A 10,241-nucleotide genomic window follows, 5' to 3' on the forward strand; every position below is an offset into this window, starting at 1 on the left:
TTTTTGTTCTGCTAGGTCCTAGGAGAACTGAGAAGAGGGAAGGATTGAAGCTGAGACTGGTCCTCAGGGAGTTTGTAGTGAGAGAAGGTAAATGGTAACAAAGCTCCCTATAGATTCAATACAGATCCCTGGGGACCTAGAGGAAGGCTCCTGTTCCTTATTTACCATGCTAGCATGGGGGCTATGATTGCCCTCTCCCTAAGTAGGATGATTTCTAGGTATGCAAAACACCCATACTGCCAGTGCTTACAAGCTCCACTTCCCTTCTAGGTTTTGGGTTTTCCAGTCTGCAAAATGGGGTTAATGGTTAGTAAGTCCCTACCCACTTCATGCCAACGAGGAGGATTTCTTAAATGAATCAATTTGTGCATTGAGATGAGCAGACAGATTCTGGGTCTTTAGAGAAAAAGGCTTATTTATTAACAGCATCAATGCATGGGATGGAAATTCCATCTAGCCCTTTTGCTGCCTCGCCACTTCTGGGTGAACCAGGAGCTCCATTGCCTCTGTGAGAACACGGGGGCTCTTCACAGCTGTCCAACCCCAGCTCTGCGAGTTCTTAAAACCTAAGAGAAGAGGGGCAATCTATCGTGTGAGCAATGAACAGGCATTTTGAGATTAGTGGAGAATGATGGAGCCGGAAGCTGAGGCTCTGGCACAACAGCAGAAGGTTGGAGGTTGGTTCTCACGAAAGGGCCTTGTTCAGTGGCAGAAGCTCAGGGTGCTGGGTGCAGAATTCACCTCAGGCCAAGGAGGCCAGTTCCCATGCTGTCCCCTCTTTCTCTTTTTGATACATTGTCATTATATGTTCACTCAAAGAATGAGAAAACAGATGTACAGGAAAAAAAAATAGAATAAAACCTATCAAGTCTGAGCTGAACAATATTTGTCACATAGACTCTATGGTGTGCCTAATATAGAAGGTCCCTGTGATTGTGGAAATAGATAGATACACTCAAAATGGAAAGTTAGAAATAAATGCCTGTCACCTTTCACTCACTCTGTGTAACATACACATGTGACATATATGTGCCTAACACTGTGGTTATAATTACCATATAAAATATTTTTATTGTTATATCTACTATACATCACACACATACACACACATACACAGGAAACTTGTTTCCCTCCTTTGAAGAATACAATATGGTGGAGCTGATCAATGGAAACACTACCTCAGTAGTTTGGGTTTGATTCCCAGAAGTTTGTGCATCTTTGAACTAAGGTCAGGAGGGAAGTGATAGGCTGAAGTGATGGCTCATAACCAAAATGATAGGAAGAGAATGATGTGACTTGGGGTATGACAGAGCCACTCTGGGACAGGCAGGAGAGAAGCCAAAGAAAGGAACAGAGTGACAGTACTGTCCCAGGGCAATCCCCACCTCTGCAAAAGCTGTGACTGTCCCTTGGTGTGATCCTGAGTATGATAGCCACTTAACAGAGTTCCTTGATTCTTGAGGCAGGCCACAGTCCAACAACAACAACAAAAGAGAATTATTAGGAAAGATATCTACCATCTATCTATCTGTCAACTAGTATCTCTCTCTCACTCTCTTTCTGCATCTATCTATCTATCTATCTATCTATCTATCTATCTATCTATCTATCATCTATCTATCTATCTATCTATCTATCTATCTATCTATCTATCTATCTATTATCTATGTATCATCTCTGCATCTACATCTATCTAATTCATATCTTTATCATCTGTATTTATATGTCTATATCTGTCTGTATATGTCTATCTATTCTCTATCTACATCCAGGTCTATACCTGTTAACTTGGCTTCTGAAGGATTCCTGGTGTCTCCTTGTCTATATTGAGTTCCTTCTTGTTGTAATAATATTAAGCTTGCAACTAGGCCCATTGCTTCCTTGGCCTGTCTTACATGTGCTAATAATTCTTCTATTGTCTGGATTCTGAGTCTCCTTGGCTAATGGTCTAAACTTTAAGGATTGATGATGTCACATATCCTTTCCATATCATCAAGGCCCACAAAGTGGCTAGTGATGAGAGTGGCAGTGACAGTCACAGCGGGGAGAAGTTAGAAGCATCTGTGTATAACCCTGAGCAGGTTGTCTTGACCAACATGCTGGTGAGGCCTGGATGAGAAGCACGTCGCAAAGTGAACCTTCTGGACTGGGCAAGAACATAATCCAGAGAACCTTTATGGGAGGAAGCAGCAGCAGCTGTATGCAACCCACCAGGACAGATTGCTCTCATTATTGGGTTCCTGAGTGTGCACCTTTGCACACCCAGTTCTCATCACCTATGATTTATTCCCAGCCTCTGGGTGGGCTGGCCAGTTGAGAAGATGAACTGCATAGCCCTGAAAACCATAGTCCCTGAAGGCCCTGCCTTTCAGTTCTCCCGTCAGACTATTATATGCCTGCTCTCTCTCCTGGGAGCATTGTAGCTCACCACTTTATGGTCATGCCTCTTCTATGTGTAAAGTCATGGAACAAATGTGGCTGCCATGCATGTCTTGAGGGGAAGGTAGGGTTTGCTGGCTAAGAGGCTGAATTAATAGAGCCTAATTTGTCAGGTTCTTTAAGTAGGATTTCTCTCCAGCATGGGTACATGTACAGACAATGTGGATTTGGGTGATGTCACACCCTTACTTATTTCAGTAATAAGCTTCCTATTGTGTATACATTCTGGGATCCTTCCGTAGGCGGCCGTATGTATGGATCTCCATCTTATCATCATGGTGCTTCATCTCTGCTCATCCTGCTTCAGTGTCTAAATATCCCAGGCTCTTTCTCATACTAAAGAGCCAGTGCTGTTCAGCCTGATGTCCCTGCATGTCCTACATCCCCATGTCCAGGCTCCTTTCTGTGCTTCAGGTCTCAGCTAAGTTGTTGCCTCTTTAGAGAAGTCTTTCCTGGCTAGAGTATCCACCTCTCCATGTTGCTAAGAAAAACAAAAAACCCCAACCTATTATCTATGTCTCCAAGTAGCCTTCATGTGAATTGGGCCATATCAGACATATTTACTACTGTACCCCCTAACTATTGCAAAGTATGCAATCGTTCAGTCAGCAGATGAGTAGCTGAGCAACATGTATAAACATGCTCTGTACTCTAAGTGACTTAACCTCAGCCCAAGAAGACCATAACCTGTCACTTTCTGATGGCTGTTTTGGAGCACTTGGCCCAGACAGAGGCTCTTAGCATAGTAGCATAATAACAAAATTGTACATGTGTAGGAAACATGGTGACTAGAAACCAGGGCTTTAAGGAAACATATCTTGGCACTATATTTCTTACTTTGAGAGTGGAAGGCGTTCGAGTCCTTTTTGTTGCTGTAATGAAATACTGACAGAAAGCAACTTGGAGGAAGAAAGGATTTATTTGTCTTACACCTCTAGGTCATAGTCGACCATGGAGGGAAATCAGAACAGGAACTTGGAGCAGAAGCCATAGAGGGACTCAGCTTGCTGGCTCGCTCACATGCTCATGATGAGATAGCTCAGTTCCACCTGTCCAGGGATGATGTTGTCCACTGTGGGTTGGGCCCTTCTACATCAATTAACAGTCAAGACAACTCCCCACAGATATGCTTGCAAGCAAGTCTGATTTATGCTTTCCTCTTAGATGACTCTAGGCTGTGTCCAGTTGGCAAGGGTAACTAGACAGAAGGCTTGAGATCCCTAACAGCTGCCCATAGATGCTGGAGCATTGTCCTATCTATTATAGAAAGATGTGTGTGTGTATGTGTGTGTGTGTGTGTGTGTGTGTGTGTGTGTGTGTGTGTGTGTGTGTGTGTGTGTGTATGTGTGTATAGCAGGCCTTAAAGGAAGTGATCTCATTAGTGAAGATGATACTAGAAATTTCCTTTGGGGAGACTATGGGGCTAGATGACCTTTGAAGCTACTATCAGATTGAAATGTCTGCACATCCAGAAATGATTCTGAAATGTCTTTGAAGGGTAGTTTCAATCAGCAGGGGGAAGTAGGAAGATCAGAGAGTCCCACTTCATAGATTTATTATTTCTTGTCTTTTAGACCCTCCCTCCCACACATGCCTCTGGCAACTTTAGCAGATGGGGTCATTAATTTTTTGTGTATATGTGTGTGTGTGTGTGTGTGTGTATACACGCATGTGTGTGCAGGTATATATGAGGTCAACCTTAGATGCTGTTTCTTAGGAAGTGTCTACGTTGTATTTTGAGGTAGGGGTCTGTCACTGGGAGCTGGAGATCACTGGTTAAACTACACTGGGCAGCTGGTGAACTCTGGGATCCGCCTGTCTATGCTTCCCCATAGCTGCCATTGCAGATGCGCGCCATCATGCCTGGCCTCTTGCATGGGTGCTAGGAACCAAACCCAGGTCCTTTTGTTTACACAGCCGGGTGATTACCCGAGCTTTGGACTGGATTATTACTGAGTAAAAACCACTGAGCGTTTCCCCTTTCTTCCTCCCCAGGATGAAGTATCTCTATCACCTTGTAATAGTATATGGAGGACGGTGTACGGAGAGAGAGTCCGCCTAGGCTTGGGCTGCTGGTGTCTGCATTCTTGTGCTTCTCCAGTCAGCATGAGATAATCTGGATAAGTCAGAGTTGCAGAAGGAAAAGACTCAAGCAATGGACCCAACTCAAGTTCAAGCCGGTGGGGCCAACCCCAGAAACCCTGCCAACTCATAAATGAAAAGAAAGTCTTGCTGTAAGGCTCCAAGGCTTGGCATTATCCTATAGACAACATTATCATAGAAAAGCTAACTGATAAGTATGCTATAATATCTTTTGCATGGACTGCATTGCCTAGACTTCTGTGTTGAGGGTGGCAGGCAGGGATAATTGCTTTGTTTCATGCCATCGAGATTTAGGAAATGGTTTCCATTATTTTTTCCCCATGTGGAACTCCTTCCACGACCTTTTCCTGAAGTATGCATTGTTCATACCCGCAGGATAATCTACCACGTTTACAAGATTCCACCTCCTCCCACTGAGCCACTTCTAGTCTCTCAGTCCTGCCTGTGGCTGACAAGGGCTTTGCCTATGCTGGGAAGACACCCGGTTTATCCCAAGAGTGGAATTCAGGGAGATGAGGGTTCTTTGAAGGTACAACAAAGCACGGAGGCACTCAGTTGGTTGAGCCTCCTCAGAGAGCAGAGAAGGGAGGGGCTGCATGCTCACTGTGATGGTAGGTGAGACTCTGAATGTCCAAACTAGGGTATTGGGTGAGGTGAGGTGGACACCAGATAAACATGCTATCACAGACAGGTGGGGTGTGGCCTTTCCAATGCCCTTGCCTCACTCTCTGAAATGAAATCTCTTAACAGCTGAGTGGGGTGTGACGTGGAGAATGGTAAGCAGAGATTTGGATTCAGGCAGAAACAGAACCGAAGGAGTCAAAGCCCCAGAGAAAAGGCTGAAGGGGCTTAGAGAGGACAAAATAAAACAGCAGACACATTTATACAGGTCTCCCTACCTCTCGGAACAAAACAATTATGAGATAAGAGAGGCACGGATGGGAAGAAATTCTTTCATTTTTCACATTGCAAGCTGGAGAGATCCAATAGGCTGTTTATGAAGAACAATAAAGAAGATACATGTACTCAGTAAAGAGGTTGTTACAAATATATCGGGTGGTTTTGAAAAGGCAGGGTTTTCTCCCCGCTTTCGGATAAAGCTGTCAGCTGAGTGTTAAAAGATTTTCTTTTTCTTTCTCTGTCTTTTTTTTCTTCCTCTTGTTTTTTTTTTTCTTCTTCCCCCAAAGCAATAAACGACACCAGTGGTTTGTTACAATTGGCAGAAAGAGTTATCATTTTTTCTTTAGGATTTGGAAATGCAATCAAAGACAGGCAGATTGGAGCCCGAATTAAATGAAGCTTAAACAAACACAAAGAAAAATCTCGGCTGTTTTTTTTTTTTTTTTTTTTTTTTTAAACAAACAAACACTGGCGATGGAGCTCCGCGTTGCTAATTTGAAGCCATAAAGCATTTGACACTCACACTTGACAAAATGGTACCAAGTAGGGAGGTGGACACTTCTTGAGCATTAAGGACTGAATGTTCTGATCAGCGTATGAAAGTAAAAACCATTGCTTTAGGAAACTCTTTAGTGAAACCTGTCTGGCAGTCTAATGGGAAATCACAGAGGGCTTTCCTTCTGTTGTCTTGAGAACAGGTTAATTCTTTCTGGGGTAAATTAAATAAATGAAAGCTCAGGAGTATGAGGGTGTCAGTTCTATGTGGCTGATTTCCCATTTGCTCCATTTTGGGTTCCTACCACCTGAAGTTGTAGACACATCTGCATCAAAGGGTCACCCTTATGTTGTTATGTTAATTTTGTTTCTGATTCATCCAGAATTTCATACAGAAAGCCTTCTTAGAGTCAGAAACCTTCTCTCCTGGTTAGCCACCTCAACATGACCCAGAGTTATCTGGGGGAGTCTTAATTCAGAATTTCTTCTGTCTGATTGGCTTGTGGGTATGTGGGCCATTTTCTTGATTGTTGATTGATGTGGAAGGAGCCAGCCCTGGGCAAATGTCCCTGGGGTTAAATTAAGAAAGCAGGGTGAGCATGCACCAGGAGGAGCAAGCCTGTAAATGGCTTTTCTTTATGGTTCCTGCCTCCAGGTTCCTGTCCTGACTTCTCTCAATGACAGCCTGTGACCTGGAAGTGTTAGATGAAATTAGCCCTCCCCTCCTCAGCTTGTTTTAGTCATAAGGACAGAAAGCGAGCTAAAGTAGTTCCTCTCCTATATCATAGGTCTAAAAATCAGGGTGGAGGCAAAGTATTCCATGAGAAGATGAACAGATGTCCACACAGGTTTTTCTTATATCTTAGGCATGTGATCATCTTCCTCACAGGCCTATGGGACAAGATTCTATGATCCTAGGGGCAGTACTCTTTCTTGAAAACCCAGAGTGAATCTGAATTGAAGAAAGGTCCCTCTGCGTGCAGGGCAGGGACTTCTAGAGTTATCAGATTCCACTCAGAAGCAGAGACACTACAAGGCATAGTCTCACAGATGTGCTAGGAGAGAGCCATTATGTTTGAATACAAAATGGCCTCCTCTCTGGCTCACTGAGCACAGGTGATGCCATTTCTGCAAGCTGTAAAACCTGTTAGAGGAGGGGCCTACCTGCAGGGAGTAGGCCACCAGGGAGTGGATCTTGAGGTTTATGGGCCCCCTTTTGCTTTATTTTCTCCACTTTATTGTCCACTGAGCTGTGAAGGGGTAGCCTCATGCTCAGCTGTGAGCCACTCCCTCTGCCATGTCTTCTCAACCAGGATGGACCTGTGAGTCAAAATCAATTCCTCCTCTCTTAAGTTGCTTTTTAAAATTCTTTTTTAAAAAAATTCTTATCTTTAAATTAGGCATTCTGTCATAGAGATGATTAACATTATAGCTATTACAGAAAAAATGCCACACCATCTGATTTCCTCAGTGGGCTATTTTGTCTTTGTAGTCTGCAGTTCACTTTTTTTCAGTACAAGGGCCAAGTACGTGTCAAGCATTGCTTTGTTTGGTCTTTGGTTCCCTGAGGAAGAATTTGAGGTATCCCTGTGTTATGAGTGTTATAAGTGAAGGCCACTCTGCATTGTCAGTGTTGCTCCCTCTCTGGGCTTGCCCCGGCCTGGGCCCCCTAGTGCCCCTGCCTAGCTGTCTGCTACAGTTATGGTGTGCCTCTCCAGCTCTAGAATGCCAGTGTTGAGGGTCAGGTAGCTGATGATTGCACTCAGACTGTGCAAACTGTCTTTCATAAACAGATCAAAAAGAGTTTTCACTGTCTTTCCACAGCAGTATTGGATATAAATTGTTTAGTAGGTTGGGGTGTGTGTATCTGTGTGTGAATGCTTGTGTGTGTGTATGTATTTGTGTATATGTGGTTTTGCATGTGTGTGTATGTGTTTGTGTGTAGTATGTGTATGTATGTATGTGTTTGTGTATAGGGTATGTATATAGTATGTGTATGTATGTGTGTATATGTGTTTGTGTGTGTGTATTATGTGTATGTATGTATGTATGTGTTTGTGTGTAGTGTATGTATATTGTATGTGTGTGTATGTGTTTGTGTGTGTGTAGTATGTATATGTGTATGTATACTGTATGTGTATATATATGTGCGTGTGTTTGTGTATATGTGTATAGTATGTGTATGTGTTTGTGTGTGTGTTTGTGTATATATATGTATGTAGTATGTTTATGTGTTTGTATGTGTGTGTATTTATGTAGTGTATGTGTATGTGTACTGATGTGTGTGCCCATGCCCACACAGATGGAGATGAGATGAGAGGATCAGGAGCTGTCTTCTATTTCTCTCCACTCTATTTTTCAAGACAGGATCTTTTCACTGAACCTGAACCTCCCCATTTTGGCTAGGCTGACTAACCAGATATCTCCTAAACCCATTTAGAGAGAAAACTCTCAAGCTTTGGAAATGTTTATAATTCAACCTCTACTCCATCCGCGTCCTTTCATCGTCAAATGGTGTACTCAGGAGCATTCAGTCACAGGCACACATGTGGTCTGGGGAATCAGTGAGAGTCACGTCTTCCTCCTCAATGAAACTTTCTGACAAGGGATGTGTGTGATGTCTATTTTGGTTTTCAACTTGACTATATCTGGAATGAACCACAGTCCAGATATGGAGGACACATCTGCGGGAGGTACTCTGCTTGGTTTGAAGTGGGTGAATCCACTTCTAGTTCAGACCTTTGAGGAAGGAAGCCACACCTCAAATCTTGAGATGGGAAGACACAGGCTTTTAATCTGGGCCACAGCTTCTGCTGGAAGCCCATATAAAGACGTGGAACAGGGAAGGTTTTGCTCTCGGCTTGCCTGCCCTTACCTTACTAGCACATCCATTGGCACACACGTCTTTGGGATTCCAGCATCTATAGGAGACAAGCTGAGGCACCCAGCCTTGTGGGACTGAGCAAATACTAGATTCTTGGGCTTTCTTTTCACAGCTAGACATTGTTGGATCAGTTGAACTGCAGCCTGTAAGTCATTCCAATAAATTCCATATTCATTCTATAAGTTCTGTGGCTTAAGAGAATCCTGACTAATACGGGGTGCACATTTTATGTATACCATGCTTTTTTGTTTATATGATATACACATAAGCATATGATTATAGTGCCTATGTATGTACATTTTCTTGTGTGTGCATGTATGTTTACTGCAATGCATGTGTGTGCGGAGGCCACAGGTCAATGCTGGTCAGCCTTCCTTTAGTGATTTCTACTGTATATTTTGAAATAAGGTTTCTCATTAAACCTTAACATTATGCTAAACTGGCTAACTAGCAAGGTCCAGAGATTTGCCTGTCTCTGGCACCCCCAGTGCTGGGGTTGTAAATGTCCACCACCATGCCTAGCTTTTATATGGGAGCCAGAGATCCAAACTCAGGTCCACATTCTTACAGAGCAGGTGCTTTACCTCTGGAGCTATCTCCTTAACCTCTCTTTATACCACCCCATTTTACAGAGACACTTGATATTAGTGCTGTGGCTTCTGTTGGCTTTCTTCCAGAGGCTTCAGAGTTGGCCTACTAGGAAATCCTTCTTGGAACTAGTAGCTCTGTCATGGCCAAGTCCCTTCACCTCTGCTGGTTTCTGTGTCTCCATTTATTGTATAGGGGAGAAATACCCTGCTTATGGACTATGGTGCAGACTAAAGTCAGTAACACACATAAAGTGCCTTGTGCATTACCTGGCACATAGTAAGCATTCGATAAATTTTAATCCCCCTTTCCCTTCTCTGTTCTTCAGTTCAATCAAGCATTATGATAGATGTATTTGCCGTGCAGTGTAAAGCTTTTTAAAGTGCATATAAATCAATTAAATAGGGCAATGCTGTAACTGATCATATAACGTTTATTTAAGGGATGCTAGGGAGAGAAGGGAGAGAAGATTAGGGCCTTGTAGACTCCCTGCTGTGAACTCATGAAGAAGGGAAGGCTGGGGGCTGGGCTGAGCCTTGTGATTGAGAATGTGGAGATCAGAGGAGAGGCCTCAGGATTTGGATTCTGGGTAGGACACAAAAGAAAAGACAGACAGATGAGAGGACCACTGCAGCTTCCTAGCTGCCATCTAAGAGTGTGGTCTGTGAGCTAACACTGGCTGGGGAGTGCCTAGATGAGAAAGCAAGCAATAATAGATTTGACACTATCACAGGGGAGTTGATGGCACACACCTTTAATCCAAGTACTTGGGAGGCAGGGACTGGTAGATCTCTGAGTTTGAGACCAACCTGGTGTACAGAACAAGTTTCTG

The 10,241-nt window shown here is 43.4% G+C and overlaps 1 long non-coding RNA gene across 3 annotated transcripts in view; it reads left to right on the forward strand.

The window, feature by feature from the left end:
- Positions 1 to 10,241, forward strand: part of LOC116080855 — a 248,231-nt gene that overhangs the window by 34,914 nt on the left and 203,076 nt on the right. For 2 of the 3 annotated variants that reach the window (XR_004114642.1, XR_004114640.1), the window contains exon 2: positions 4,435 to 4,673. The exons of the other annotated variant lie outside the window; for it this stretch is intronic. This is a non-coding gene — a long non-coding RNA (uncharacterized LOC116080855). The remainder of the gene's footprint in view (positions 1 to 4,434; positions 4,674 to 10,241) is intronic. 3 annotated transcript variants of the gene reach the window in all.

This window comes from Mastomys coucha, unplaced genomic scaffold, assembly GCF_008632895.1.
Source record: "Mastomys coucha isolate ucsf_1 unplaced genomic scaffold, UCSF_Mcou_1 pScaffold6, whole genome shotgun sequence".
Classification (NCBI taxonomy): domain Eukaryota; kingdom Metazoa; phylum Chordata; class Mammalia; order Rodentia; family Muridae; genus Mastomys; species Mastomys coucha.